At 36.0% G+C, this 15,000-nt stretch overlaps 5 non-coding genes across 5 annotated transcripts; all 5 read left to right on the top strand.

Moving 5' to 3' along the window:
- Positions 1-5,211: 5,211 nt before the first annotated feature.
- Positions 5,212-5,329, top strand: LOC143724970 (5S ribosomal RNA). Its single transcript, XR_013197757.1, has one exon. It is a non-coding gene; the product is annotated as a 5S ribosomal RNA (ribosomal RNA).
- Positions 5,330-5,498: 169 nt separating this feature from the next.
- LOC143725221 (5S ribosomal RNA) lies at positions 5,499-5,617 on the top strand. The gene has a single exon (XR_013197998.1). It is a non-coding gene; the product is annotated as a 5S ribosomal RNA (ribosomal RNA).
- Positions 5,618-10,626: 5,009 nt separating this feature from the next.
- LOC143725227 (5S ribosomal RNA) lies at positions 10,627-10,745 on the top strand. Its single transcript, XR_013198004.1, has one exon. It is a non-coding gene; the product is annotated as a 5S ribosomal RNA (ribosomal RNA).
- A 188-nt stretch (positions 10,746-10,933) lies between these two features.
- Positions 10,934-11,052, top strand: LOC143724761 (5S ribosomal RNA). The gene has a single exon (XR_013197555.1). It is a non-coding gene; the product is annotated as a 5S ribosomal RNA (ribosomal RNA).
- Positions 11,053-11,221: 169 nt separating this feature from the next.
- On the top strand, positions 11,222-11,340 carry LOC143725049 (5S ribosomal RNA). The gene has a single exon (XR_013197829.1). It is a non-coding gene; the product is annotated as a 5S ribosomal RNA (ribosomal RNA).
- Positions 11,341-15,000: the final 3,660 nt, after the last annotated feature.

Here is a 15,000-nt window from a genome sequence, read left to right as displayed (position 1 = left end):
TGACACTAGAACAGGAAGAAATGTGCGACGTTTTAATCGATGGATTGACAATAAAGGGAGTGGACTGTGAAGTAAAGAAGCTGCAAAATAAAGATTACGTTGTTTCATTCATGCACCTGCCTGTCTACCTGGAGGATAATGAAATTTTGGACAAATTGGAAGGATGGGGGGTTTCCCCCATATCTAAAATCAAAAGAAGGTGCTATCCGGGCACTGACGTAGAAGACGGCACCAGGTTTGTGAAGGTGAGGTTCCCCAAAGAAGTGGCATCACTCCCTTATAGCACAAAGCTGGAAACAGCGGAAGGGCCACAGTACTTTAGGGTGATGCACAGCCACCAGGTAAAGACCTGTCGGCTGTGCATGAGCCCAGGACATCTACTGAAAGATTGCCCAGATTTCAAGTGCTATAAGTGTGAGGAAAGGGGCCATTTTGCACGAGATTGCAACGCCGTCAGGTGCCCGGATTGCCAAGAAATTTTAAATAAATGTGAATGCTGGATGGAGGGAGAGGTAGGAGGAAGGGAAGTACAGGTAGACAGACAGGTGCATGAAGGAAACAACGAGGAAAGACAAGAAGAGGACGAATCACAACCAAAGGAAGCAGAGGAAGGAACAAACAACAGACAAGAAGGAGAAGGAGGAAATGAAAAGGATGATGAACAGATAAGTGAAGAGGACACGCTGTTGACACCAATGGACATATCTTCAAATCATGGACAAAAAGGAAAAGAACAAGACAAAGAAACAGACAGCGAAGGAGAAATAAGGATGGAGGAGGACGAGAAGAAAAAAGTGGAGAGGGGACAAGGACGAAGAAGATTGCTAAAGGTAAAGCCAAATATAGAAACTGCAAGGAAAAAAGTGTTGAAAAAAGGACTAATGGAGTGTTTAAACAGGTTTGAGGTGTTAAAGGAACTGGAGGAGAAAGACTAAGAATAATGGTTTTTAGATATTTATTCTTTTTATTTTTAATGGTACTAAGTTGTGTGACTTTTAATGCGAGAGGACTTTTGAACTTAAGGAAATTTGAAAATGTAAAAGAAAAATGTAAAACAGAAGACATTATTGTGCTACAAGAAACAAACTGGAGAGAAAATGTGATGAATGATTTTAAAAAGAGATGGGAAGGAGGGATTTTATACAATAATGGAGATGGGAGGTTTGGAAGAGGAGTGGCTTTTTTAATGAAGGATGATGTTTTTAAAGCAAGTAAAATTCTATACAAAGATACGATGGGAAAATGTATGGTGGTTGAGACAATACATGAAGGAAGAGAATTGATTTTAGTAAATGTACATGCACCAACGGAAGAGAAAGAAAAGAAAGAGTTTTTTAATGTTTTAAGAAGTATTGTAAAGAAGTATAAGGAAATAATAATGATGGGGGATTTTAACACGGTTTTTAATAAACATGACATGGCAGAAGGAATGGTTTTTAAAACTGATACAGGGAGAAAAGAATTAAAAGCATTAATGGCAGAAAATAATATGATAGATGTGTGGAGAGAAAGAAATGAAAGGAAAAAAGAATTTTCAAGGATACAAATAGTAGGGAGCTTTGTGTGCAAAACAAGAATTGACTTTATTTTATGTACGAGGAATGTGGAGAATTTTATCGAAAATATTAAGTATGAAGACACAAGTTTGAGCGATCACAAGTTTTTATTTTTTAAATTGGACTGGAATAAAGTGCAAAGAGGGCCAGGGATATGGGTTTTAAATACTAAAATGTTAGAAAATGAAGACTATGTTTTAAAGGTTAAAGAAATTATAGAAAAAGAAAAGGAAAATGAAATGTATGAAGAAGATAAGAGAATATGGTGGGAGAACGTAAAGTTTTTAATTAAAAAATTCTCGATTAAGTATTGTAGTATAATACACAAATGCAAAAGATACAAAGAAAAAGAAATAAAGGAAAGTTTGGAAGTGGAATTGAATAAAGAAAATAAAGATATACAAAAGATAAAGGAAATGGAGGGAAAACTGAAAGAAATAGAGGAAAAAGAATATGAGGGGGCGAGGTTAAGAAGCAAAGCTAAATATACAGTGGAGGGAGAAAAATGCACCAAGTTTTTTTTTGATTTGGAAAAAAATAAAGGGAAAGCTGAAACGATTAAAGAGATAAGAGGAAAAAATGGGGAAATTGTAGAAGGGAATGAAAAAATTTTAGAAGAAATAAGGAATTTTTATGAAGAGCTTTTTAGTACAAGGGGTGTAAAAGAAAACGAAAAGATGGAATTGTTGAATCAGATAAAAGCAAAAATTAGCGAGGAAGATAAAAAAGAATGTGATCAAGAAGTCAGAGAAGAGGAGATAGAAAGAGCAATACAGCAGCTGAATAAAAAGAAAAGTCCAGGAATAGATGGTTTAGGAAGTGAATTTTATATATGTTTTAAAGAGATTTTAACAAAGATTTTAAAGGAAGTTTTTAGAGAAATTTTTGGAAAAGAAGAAGTTAATGAAAGAATGGGGATGGGCATAACAAAACTGATATATAAAAGGAAAGGAGAAAAAGTAGATTTAAAAAACTACAGGCCAATCACAATGCTAAACACAGATCTTAAGATTTTAGCGAAAGTTTTAGCAAACAGGTTAAAGGAAGTAATGCCAAGTATAATCAAAACAAATCAAGCGTACGGAGTAAAAGGAAGAGATATAGCGGACACGACAATGAGCATAAGAGACACAATATGGTACTTGAAAGAAGAGAAAGAAGAAGGATACGTAATTAGTTTAGATTTTGAAAAAGCTTTTGATAGGGTTGAACACGGGTATTTATTTGATGTTTTAAAGAAATTTGGTTTTGGGGGAGATTTTATTAAATGGATTGAGATTTTATATAAGGGTGCTTTAACAAGAATAAAATGTAATGGGTTTTTAACAGAATGTTTTAAAATCACAAGATCAATAAGACAGGGGTGTCCACTTTCAGCGTTATTATATTCACTTGTATCGGAACCGTTGGGATTGGCTATAAAACAAAAAGAAGAAATAACTGGAATTGAAATTGAGGAAAACAAGTCTGAAGGGAAGGTTTTTCAATATGCCGATGACACAACGATAATAGTAAAAGGAAAGGAGAGCGTTAAAGAAGTTATGAAGGTTTTAGAAGAATATTGTAAAGGATCTGGGAGTAAAGTAAATGAAGATAAGACGGTGTATATGAGATTTGGTAAAGCTATGATTTTAAGGGATTGTTTTAATTTCAAGGAAGTGGAAGAAATAAAGATTTTAGGAATTTTAATGGGGAAAAATGAGAGGAAAGTAAGAGATGAAATGTGGGAGCAACTAGTAACAGAAATAGAGAGAAGGTTAAATTTTTGGAAATTGAGAACATTAAACTTGAAAGGGAAGGTTTTAATATTGAATGTTTTAATGGTTTCTAAGCTATGGTATGTTTTATATGTGTCGGAGATGCCATTGTGGACAGAAAAGAGGCTGAAGAAATGTTTTCTTGACTTTTTATGGGAGGGGAAACCAGCAAGAATAGCTTTTAACACACTTTTAGGGGCAGTAGACAAGGGGGGTTTAGGATTAATAGATGTGGAATAGAGAAAAAATAGTTTGAGAGTTAAAATAGTGAAGAAATACATACAAGATGAGGGGAAAGCAGAGTGGAAAAAGACCATGAAATATTTTTTAAACAAATGTGGGAATTTTAATATGGGGGATGGAATTTTATGGATGAAAACGAAAATTTGGATGATGGAAAGACTACCAGAGTTTTATAGAGAAATTTTGAGTGCCTGGGGAAAATTTTTAGCCAAAGTCGAGTATGATCCACATGGGAGAGAAAACATTTTAAATCAACCTCTGTTCTTAAACAAAAACATTTTAAAACAAGACAAAGAAATGTTTTTAAAGAAATGGATGGAAGTGGGGATAACAAGAGTGAGAGACGTTTTATATGAATTCAAAGAAGGGTTTTTACCAACACAATTTATTGTGGATGCAATGGAGGAGGCAAAAGAGGATTACAGTGAACAAGAAATTTTAAATAAGTATGAAATCATTAAAAGTGCAATACCCAAAGAGTGGATTAAAAGAATAGAATGTATGGAAGGAGAGCCAAAAGAGAAATGTATTTATGTGAAATTGGGGGGGAAAGTGAATGATTTTAAGGAATGTACTGTGAAAATGATTTATTGTTCTTTTAGAGATGATGTTTTTAAAGAGCCAATTGCAAATGAATACTGGGTGCAGAAATTCAAAGATTTAAAAAAAGAGTGTATATGGAGAAACATGAGGGGGAAGTGTGTGGAAACAAAATTGGGATGTTTAGAATATTTTATAAGACATAAAGTGATTTTTACTGAGGCAATTTTAAATAAAATAGGAATTGAGCAAAACGCTCTGTGTAAAGTGTGCCAGGAAAAGGAAGAGTGGATTTTACATATATTTTTATACTGTAAAGAACTGGAGGAATTTTTAAGGAAATGTAAATGCTTAATTAAAGAGTTGACTGAGGAGTGGGATGAAAGTGTAATGGAATGGAACAGAGTTGTGATGTTTGGTTGGGAAAAGAAGTGTCAAAACAAAAGTTTTATAAATCTGTGTGTAATGTTGATGAAAAGTGCAATATGGGAGAGAAGAACTGTGGCTAAAAAGGAAAAAATTGTGTTGGATGTTTGGACTATGTTTAAAAGGAAAACTGAATTGTATATTGAAAGATTGTATGTTTATTTTAAATGTGAAAATATGTTGGATGCTTTTTATGATATTTTTACCCCAAAAGTTTGTTGTGTCCTTAAAGACCAAATGTGGAAGCTGCCGGGAAGTGATGGAGTTTTTTAAATAATGTATGTAAATGAAATATATGTGATGTAGAGATGTATGTAGAAGAAAATATGTATTTTTTATTGTATTTATTTTTATTGTATTTTATTGATTGAAATTTCTTAATAAAAAAAAAAAAAAAAAAAAAAAAAAAAAGTCACGCCCGATCTCGTCTGATCTCGGAAGCTAAGCAGGGTCGGGCCTGGTTAGTACTTGGATGGGAGACCGCCTGGGAATACCAGGTGCTGTAAGCTTTTTTGATTTAAAAAAAAAAAAAAAAAAAAAAGAGTCCCTGTGCTTCTTCAGAAAGCCTTTAAAAGTCTCTGAGATTCTTCAGAGAGCATGAAAGAGTTTGAGTTTTTTCAAAAGTTCTTCTTAGTTTTCTTCATTAATGGTCTAACCTTTTAAATAGCCCAATTTTGGCAGCAGTTTTCGCTTACGGCCATACCACCTTGGTCATGCCCGATCTCGTCTGATCTCGGAAGCTAAGCAGGGTCGGGCCTGGTAGGACTTGGATGGGAGACCGCCTGGGAATACCAGGTGCTGTAAGCTTTTTTGATTTAAACAAAAAAAGAGTCCCTGAGCTTCTTCAGAAAGCCTTTAAAAGTCTCTGAGATTCTTCAGAGAGCATGAAAGAGTTTGAGATTTTTAAAAAGTTCTTCTTAGTTTTCTTCATTAATGGTCTAACCTTTTAAATAGCCCAATTTTGGCAGCAGTTTTCGCTTACGGCCATACCACCTTGGTCACGCCCGATCTCGTCTGATCTCGGAAGCTAAGCAGGGTCGGGCCTGGTTAGTACTTGGATGGGAGACCGCCTGGGAATACCAGGTGCTGTAAGCATTTTTGATTTAAACAAAAAAAGAGTCCCTGAGCTTCTTCAGAAAGCCTTTAAAAGTCTCTGAGATTCTTCAGAGAGCATGAAAGAGTTTGAGTTTTTTCAAAAGTTCTTCTTAGTTTTCTTCATTAATGGTCTAACCTTTTAAATAGCCCAATTTTGGCAGCAGTTTTCGCTTACGGCCATACCACCTTGGTCACGCATAGTGGTACAGTCCAGAGTGTGAGGCGGCAAAGAAAAAGCTAAGCAGTGTTTGTTTAAAAATAATTATTTTCTGGTTATTTTATTTATTGGATTTTTAGTTTTGTAGTTAAAAAATTGTTTTGGAAAGTCAGGTTTAATCCTGATAACTGCCCCCAACAGCTTAAGCTGTTTGGGGGACCTTTTGGTTTTGATTGTCCCATGCTGGAGAAGAACCTTATGGCTGCAAACAAAGAAAAAGAGAAAACAATGATGAGTAAAAGTACCAGCAGGAAGATAGAAGAGAGAGAGAAAATGAAAGGAGAAGACAAAGAGATCCAAAAACAGCAAGAGGCAAGTAAAGCTACAACAGAAGCGCGGAAAGAAAGAGATGAAAACAACAGAGAAATGCACAGGGATTTGAGAGAGAAATACAGCAAGGAGCTAACTGTGGAGGTGGAGGTTGAAGGAACGGAGAAAATCTCTATGATGGATCTATTGAAGGGAGTAAAGAAGGAGTGTGGAGAGGTGATCGGTTGCAGAGTGAGAGGTGAAAAGATCTATGAACTCACAATGAAGAACAATGAAGGGAAAGAGAAACTAATGGATGGAGTGAGGATACAAGGAGTAATGGTGCATGCCAGGGATATCATCAATAATGATATGGTGGTTTCCTTCATCAACTTGCCGGTGTATTTGGAGGATGAGAAGATACTCTCCAAACTGGAAGAGTGGGGAGTAAAACCACTTTCATCAATTAAACGTCGGGTATGGCCTGGAACGGATACTGTGGATGGAACAAGGTTCCTAGAAGTTCGCTTTACAGAGCAGGTATGTTCGCTTCCATACTCTACAAAATTTGAGACTCTGAGGGGCACAGAATATTTTCGAGTCATTCATGATAGGCAAGTGCGCGTTTGCAGACTTTGTATCAAGCCAGGGCACATATTCAGAGAGTGCCCTGAATTTAAGTGCTTTAAATGTGGCAAGAGTGGACACTATGCCAGAGATTGTGAAGAACAGATGAGAATAGAGAGAGAGCGGATGGATGGACAAGAAGAAAATGAAAGAAGAAACAATATTCTGACAGAGGAACAAGGTAAGAAGACAACTGATGATGTGGAAATGCAAGGGACGGACGGAGCTGTGGGATGTGAAGAAAGAAACAAAATGGAATGGCGAGATAGAGCTGAAAGTTCCAGTGAAGAGGATGATCGAGAGGAAGGGATGGAACAATCGGGAGAGAGCGAAGGCGAGGAGGAGGAGGAGGAGGAGGAGGTGGAAGAGAGGAAAAGAGAAAACATTGAAGGGGAAAGAAGCGAAGAAGAGGAAAAGAAAGGGACAGTACCACAATTCAGAGAAAGTAAGGCCGGAAAAAAGAGAGATGAAGAAAAAGAAGGACTGAAAGCAAAGATCAAAAGACTGAGTGCAAAGAGAAAGTCTGAGACGGATGGAGAACAGACTGAACAGACAAAAGAACCACGATCGGGTATGTGATATTTGTTTAAATGTTTTATCTCATTATATATGTTTTCTGGTTTGCTCTCATGGTCACTGTAACATCAATAAATGTAAACGGGTTAAGAGATAAAATGAAGATGAAAGAATTACTATTTACATTTAGGAGCGATATTATTTGTATACAAGAAACAAATTGGGAAGAGGATAAGGTAAGGGAGATGAGAGAAGAGTGGAGGGGGGACATATATTACAATAACGGAGCTAGGAATGCAAGAGGTGTGGCAATATTAATTAAAAAGGATAGGCTAGAAAATATAAAAGAAGTATACAAAGATAAGAGGGGAAGGATTTTGATTGTCGAATTTAGGTATAGAGATATAGACTTTAGATTAATAAATATATATGTTCCAAATATAGAATTAGACAGGAGGGAAATTATAGAAGAGTTAAAAGGGTTAGTTGTTGGAAAATGTATTATAGTGGGAGACTTCAATATAAAATGCAGTAGATTAGATGTTGGTAAGGGAGTAAAATTTAGATGGGAGAAGTCGAGGGGAATGTTGATGGAGGTAATAAGGGACAAGGGATTAATAGATGTGTGGAGATATGAAAATCCAGAAAAAAGAGAATTCACTAGGAAACAGTTAAGGGAAGGGATATTGAAACAGAGTAGAATAGATTTAGTGTTAGCAAAGGAAGAAATAATTAGGTATATAGACGGGATAAGGCATCAAGAAAATAGTTTAAGTGATCACGATGGTGTCAGGTTCAAAATCAAGATAGGGAATGATGAGGTAGGAGGAGGGATGTGGATATTGAATGCGGGATATATAGAGGAGGGAGAATATGAAATGCAGATGAAGGATTTATTAAATAGGGAAAACGAGAAGATAGATGAGTATAAAAGGAATGGCGAAGCAGATGATAGAATAGGAGAGAGATGGGAGCTAATGAAGGACCAAATCAAATCGATAAGCATAAAATATAGCATGAAAAGAAGGAGGAAAAAGATAAAGGAAGAAAGGGTGTTGAAAGAAAAATTAAGAGAAGAGTTAGATAAAGCAGAAGATGAAGAAGGATATAGTATGGAAAAATATATAGAGATTAAAACGGCACTAGAGAAATATGAGAGAGAGAAATGTAGAGGAGCGATTTTAAGGAGCAAAGCAAAATATGCATTAGAAGGTGAAAAATGTACAGGGTATTTTTTGGGTCTTGAGAAAAGGAGACAAAGTAAAACATACATTAACGAAATAAATACAAAAGAGGGTAAGGCAACAAAAGATTATGTAGAGATTTTGGAGAGAGTGCAGGGATTTTATGAAGAGTTATATAAAAGAGGTGGAGTAGATGAGAAAAGTGTAGATGACGTGCTAGAAAGCGTAGAGAATGTTCTAAGTAAGGAAGATGGAGACTGGTGTGATAGGGGAATAGAAGAGGCAGAAGTGTTAGAGGCAATAGGGGGGTTAAGGAGCGGAAAAAGTCCGGGAAGTGATGGGATAGGTATAGAGTGGTATAAAGTATATAAGGAAGAGGTAGCACCAATATTAGTAGAAGTATTCAGAGGGATAGAAAGAACAGGGATAGTGCAAAATAGGATGGTAGAGGGAGTGATAGCCTTAGTTTATAAGAAAGGGAATAGGTTAGATATAGGGAATTACAGACCAATCAGTTTGCTAAATGTTGACTACAAGATATTAACTAAGGTTTTGGCTAACAGAGTGAAAAGAGTGATTGGAGATATAGTGCAACCAACACAGAGCTATAGCATACCAGGCAGGGATATAGCGGACACGATAGCGACAGTAAGAGATGTGATAGAGTATTTGAAACGAGATAGGAAAGGAGGAATAGTAATAGGGATAGATTGGAACAAAGCATTTGATAGGGTAGAACATGAATACCTATTCAGAGTATTAGAAAAGTTTGGATTTGGGGTAAAAATGGTGGGATGGGTGAGGAAACTATATGAGAGGGCAAAGAGCTGTGTAAAGATAAATGGAGTGTTAACAGATAAGTTTGAGGTGGGGAGGTCCGTGAGACAGGGATATCCCCTGTCTGCATTACTGTATGCCATCTCAGTAGAGCCTCTAGCCACATTAATTAAGAGAGATGAAAGGATAGTTGGTATTGATTTGCCGTATGGAGGAAAATGTATTATAAATCAATATGCGGATGACACCACAATCACAGTGAGGGAAGGAAATAGTTTAAAAAGAGTTCTAGAGATAGTAGAGAAGTATGGGAAGGCATCAGGGGCAAAAATAAATAGGGAGAAATCAGAGTTAATGTACATAGGAGAGGTTGGGAGAGTAGAGGTAGGGGTAAAAGTAGAGGAAAAATATATGAAAGTATTAGGAGTATATTTAGGGGTAGAAAGCAAAGAGGCAAGAGATGTAACTTGGACCGGGGTGATTAACAAAATAAGAACAGTATGGGCAGCATGGAAAGGGAGGAAATTAAAATTAAATGGGAAAGTAATTGCAGTAAATGGTCTGTTGTTATCAGTATGTGTATATGTAATGAGTGTAATTGAAATGCCAGGGTGGGTGATGAATGAGTTGAATAAAATTGTGTGTGATTTTATATGGGAGGGAAAAGGGGTGAAAATAGCACAGAAAACATTGGTGGGAAAGAGATGGGAAGGAGGATTAAACTTGATGGACCAATTTTGTTTTAAGTCATGCCAGACTGGCAGTAGTTCTGAGAAGAAACTACGCACATTTTGAGGGGAGGAAGGTTAAAATTAAAGATTTATTTAAATCAATAACAAAAAGAGATGTTGAGTTGCTTTGTAAATATGGTGAGAAAGAGGTGAAAGAGTTTTTTGTAAATACAAGCAAGCTAATATATCAAGAGCCAGGGGAAGACATATGTTTCAACTGGTAAAAATGAAAAGTATTTGGTTGAGATTTGTTGTTGCAAACTGTGTAAATAGCAACATAATAGTGTGATTTTTTATTTTTTCCTTTCCATTTTTTTTTGTTCATGGGATATATAAAAGAAATGAAATGTGTGTATGTAAATCTGATGAAATAATGTAATTGAAAATATGTGAATTGTAAGAAAAATAAAAAAGATTAAAAAAAAAAAGGTCACGCCCGATCTCGTCTGATCTCGGAAGCTAAGCAGGGTCGGGCCTGGTTAGAACTTGGATGGGAGACCGCCTGGGAATACCAGGTGCTGTAAGCTTTTTTGATTTAATAAAAAAAAAAAAAAAAAAAAGAGTCCCTGTGCTTCTTCAGAAAGCCTTTAAAAGTCTCTGAGATTCTTCAGAGAGCATGAAAGAGTTTGAGTTTTTTCAAAAGTTCTTCTTAGTTTTCTTCATTAATGGTCTAACCTTTTAAATAGCCCAATTTTGGCAGCAGTTTTCGCTTACGGCCATACCACCTTGGTCACGCCCGATCTCGTCGGATCTCGGAAGCTAAGCAGGGTCGGGCCTGGTTAGTACTTGGATGGGAGACCGCCTGGGAATACCAGGTGCTGTAAGCTTTTTTGATTTAAAAAAAAAAAAAAAAAAAAAAAAAAAAAAGAGTCCCTGTGCTTCTTCAGAAAGCCTTTAAAAGTCTCTGAGATTCTTCAGAGAGCATGAAAGAGTTTGAGTTTTTTCAAAAGTTCTTCTTAGTTTTCTTCATTAATGGTCAAACCTTTTAAATAGCCCAATTTTGGCAGCAGTTTTCGCTTACGGCCATACCACCTTGGTCACGCCCGATCTCGTCTGATCTCGGAAGCTAAGCAGCGTCGGGCCTGGTTAGTACTTGGATGGGAGACCGCCTGGGAATACCAGGTGCTGTAAGCTTTTTTGATTTAAACAAAAAAAGAGTCCCTGAGCTTCTTCAGAAAGCCTTTAAAAGTCTCTGAGATTCTTCAAGGAGCATGAAAGAGTTTGAGTTTTTTCAAAAGTTCTTCTTAGTTTTCTTCATTAATGGTCTAACCTTTTAAATAGCCCAATTTTGGCAGCAGTTTTCGCTTACGGCCATACCACCTTGGTCACGCCCGATCTCGTCTGATCTCGGAAGCTAAGCAGGGTCGGGCCTGGTTAGTACTTGGATGGGAGACCGCCTGGGAATACCAGGTGCTGTAAGCTTTTTTGATTTAAAAAAAAAAAAAAAAAAAAAAAAAGAGTCCCTGTGCTTCTTCAGAAAGCCTTTAAAAGTCTCTGAGATTCTTCAGAGAGCATGAAAGAGTTTGAGTTTTTTCAAAAGTTCTTCTTAGTTTTCTTCATTAATGGTCTAACCTTTTAAATAGCCCAATTTTGGCAGCAGTTTTCGCTTACGGCCATACCACCTTGGTCACGCCCGATATTGGTACGATCCAGGAAGTGAATTGGCTGCAGTGGGTGAGGGAGGCTCACCATTTTGCTCTTGTTATTTTGTTTTGTTAAATACAGTTTTTGTTTGTTATTCGAGTCCTTTTTTTTTCATTTCTACACTTCCCAGCAGCCTAGGCTGTCTGGGGAGTTTGTTTGGTTTTTTATTTATTTATTTACAAAATGGATGGATTACACGATAAAGACATGGATATGGCAGGAGGATCAAGACGGATTGGAGACCCTAGCATGGACAAAGGATTACGAGAAAGAAAAGACAAAGACAGAACAGAAAGGATGAGGATTTATACAAAGGAAGCAACTATAACGGTGGATTTAGCAGAGGTGCCGGATGGAAAAGCAGAGGATATTATTAAAGTTTTAACGGAGCAGGTGGGACTTGATCAAATATTGGCAGTACGCCCCAAAAAGAATAAAGAATATGAAGTGACTTTAGCTACAGAAGAAACATGTGATGAACTATTAAATGGATTGGAAATTAAAGGAAAGATTTGTGAAGTCAAGAAACTAAAAGACAGAGTTTTTGTGGTTTCAATAATGCATCTGCCGGCCTACCTAGATGACACCATTATTGTGGAAAAGCTGGAAGGATGGGGAGTAATCCCCATCTCGCAAATCAGAAGGAGAGTCTACCCGGGCACAGAAATCGAAGATGGAACACGCTTCGTAAAAGTAAAATTTCCTAAAGAAGTGGCCTCGCTACCTTATAGTGCACGGTTTGAGACAGCGGACGGAACGCAGTACTTCAGGATTATTCACAGCAGGCAGGTTAAAACCTGTCGGCTGTGTTTGAGTCCGGAGCACATCATCAAAGACTGTCCAAACTTTACGTGTTTCAAATGCGAAGAACAGGGCCATTTCGCGAGGGATTGCAAAGCTGTCAAGTGCCCGGAATGTTTTAAAGTTTTAAATAAGTGTGAATGCTGGATGGAAGGAGGAGAAGAGGAGACACAACAGGAACAAGAGGAGGCGAGGCAGATGCAGAATGAAACTAATGAGATTGAATCAAGTGAGTCAGAAGAACAGCAGAATGAAGAAGTGGAAGGAGAAGAGATCGAGGAAGAAACTGAAGGGGTCAGTGAACAGGAGATTGGAGGTGAGGAGGAGGAGGAGGAGGAAGAAGAAGAGGAGGAGGAGATGGAACACGAGAGACGGACACAAATGGACACATCAATAAAGACAACGGAACAGTGGAACAGAAGGGGATATGAAAGGAGTAAAAGGTTGAAAAAAGAAAGAGAAAAAGAAAAAGAAAACGGACAAGAGGGCAAAAGAAAGGACAAGGAATTAGGTGGAGTGGCAAGAAGAAGAATGCAAAAGGTAACACCTAATCTAGAAAATGCCAAAAGATTTATAAGAAAAGAAACAATCAAATGTATGAACAGGTTTGAGGTTTTAAAATGTATCGAAGAAGAAGAAGAAGCAGAAGAAGAAAATATGTAAAATGATGTCTTTTAAACTCTTAGTAATTTTATTTATGGTTTTGAATATGGTGATTTTAAATGCAAGAGGTCTACTAAATAGGGAAAAATTTGAAAGAGTAAAAGAGTTATGTAAAGAAGATGTTATTGTATTACAGGAAACTAATTGGAAAGATGAAATTATGGAAGATTTAAAAAAGAGGTGGGGTGGTGAAATATATTTTAATAATGGGGATGGAAGAATGGGGAGAGGAGTTGCTATTTTAGTAAGAAAAGAAAAGGATATTGAGGTTAAAGAAATATATGATGATGGAAAAGGAAAATGTATTGCCGTTGAAATAAGATATGAAGATAGAGAATTTATTTTGATTAATGTTCATGCACCTAATGAAGAAAAAGAAAAGAAGAACTATTTTAGTGCTTTAAGAGACTTAATGGAAAGTTGGGAGACCGTAATGATGGTGGGAGATTTTAATACAGTTTTCAATAAAAGAGATATGGCAGATGGAATGGTTTTTAAAACAGATATGGGGAGAAAAGAACTTAAAATGCTGATGGAAGAAAAAAACTTAATTGATGTGTGGAGAGAGAGACATGAAAGAAAAAGAGAATTTTCTAGAAAACAACTAGTTAGCAATTTCTTATGTCAAACAAGAATTGATCATGTTTTAAGCACAAGAAGTTTAGAATATTTTATTGAGGATATTTTGTATAAAGAAAACTCTTTAAGTGATCATAAGATGATTTTAATGAAGATGGATTTTAAAAAAGAGGATAAAGGGCCTGGAGTTTGGATTTTAAATACAGAGATTTTAAAGAGTGAAAGTTATAAATTAGGGATCGAAAAATTAATAGAAGAAGAAAGAAATGATGGGATGTACCTAGAAGATAAAAGAATATGGTGGGAAAATGTAAAATACGAAATAAAGAAATACTCAATAAAATACAGCAAATTGGTTCAGAGAGTTAAAAAAGCTAAAGAAAAAGATATAAGGAAAACATTAAAAGAAGAGTTAAACAAGAGAGAAGTAAATATACAAAACGTAATAGTTATGGAAGAAAATCTAAAGAAAATAGAGGAGAGTAAATGTAAAGGAGCAAGTTTGAGAAGTAAAGCAAAATACATGGTTGAAGGGGAGAAATGTACAAGATTTTTCTTTAACTTAGAAAAAAGTAAAGGAAGAGCAGAAATGATAAAAGAAATAAAGGGCAAAGATGGAGAACTAGTACAAGAAACGAAAGGAATTTTGAAGGAAGTAAAAAATTATTATGAAGAACTTTTTAAAACGAAGGGGTTAGATGAAGAGAAGAAAAATATACTGTTACAGCAAATATCAACGAGAGTAGAAATTAAGGACAAAGCAGAATGTGATAAAGGAATAGGACAGGAAGAAATAATACAGGCAATAGATCTTTTGAAAACAAAGAAAAGCCCAGGTATAGATGGGATAGGAAATGAGTTTTATAAGGTTTTTAAGGAGGAAATTAGTCTGATTTTAATGGATGTATATGAGGAGATTTTTAAGAAGGAAGGTCTAAATCAGAAGATGAGTTTAGGGCTGATGAAGCTAATATACAAAAGAAAGGGAGATAAAGCACTTTTAAAAAATTTTAGACCTATAACCATGTTAAACACGGATTTTAAGATTTTAGCAAAGGTTTTAGCAAATAGATTAAAGAATGTACTACCTAGCATAATAGAAACAAATCAGGCATATGGAGTAAAGGGACGAGACATAGCAGAAACAACAAGCAGTATAAGAGATATAATAAGTTACATGAATGGAGAAAAAAAGGATGGTTATGTCATTAGCTTAGACTTCGAAAAAGCCTTTGACAGAGTAGAACATGTTTTTTTATTTTCAGTTTTAGAGAAATTTGGGTTTGGGGAACATTTTATTAAATGGATAAGAATTTTATATAGGGATACAATAACAAAAGTGAAATGCAATGGATTTTTAACAGAACCGTTTGCTATTTCAAGGTCAATAAGACA

This window comes from Siphateles boraxobius, unplaced genomic scaffold (assembly GCF_051911475.1).
Source record: "Siphateles boraxobius isolate OS27281-9 unplaced genomic scaffold, OSU_SipBor_1 76, whole genome shotgun sequence".
Taxonomy (NCBI): Eukaryota; Metazoa; Chordata; class Actinopteri; order Cypriniformes; family Leuciscidae; genus Siphateles; species Siphateles boraxobius.
Note: the sequence above shows the minus strand (reverse complement) of the source record. Positions and strands in the feature narration are given on the sequence as shown.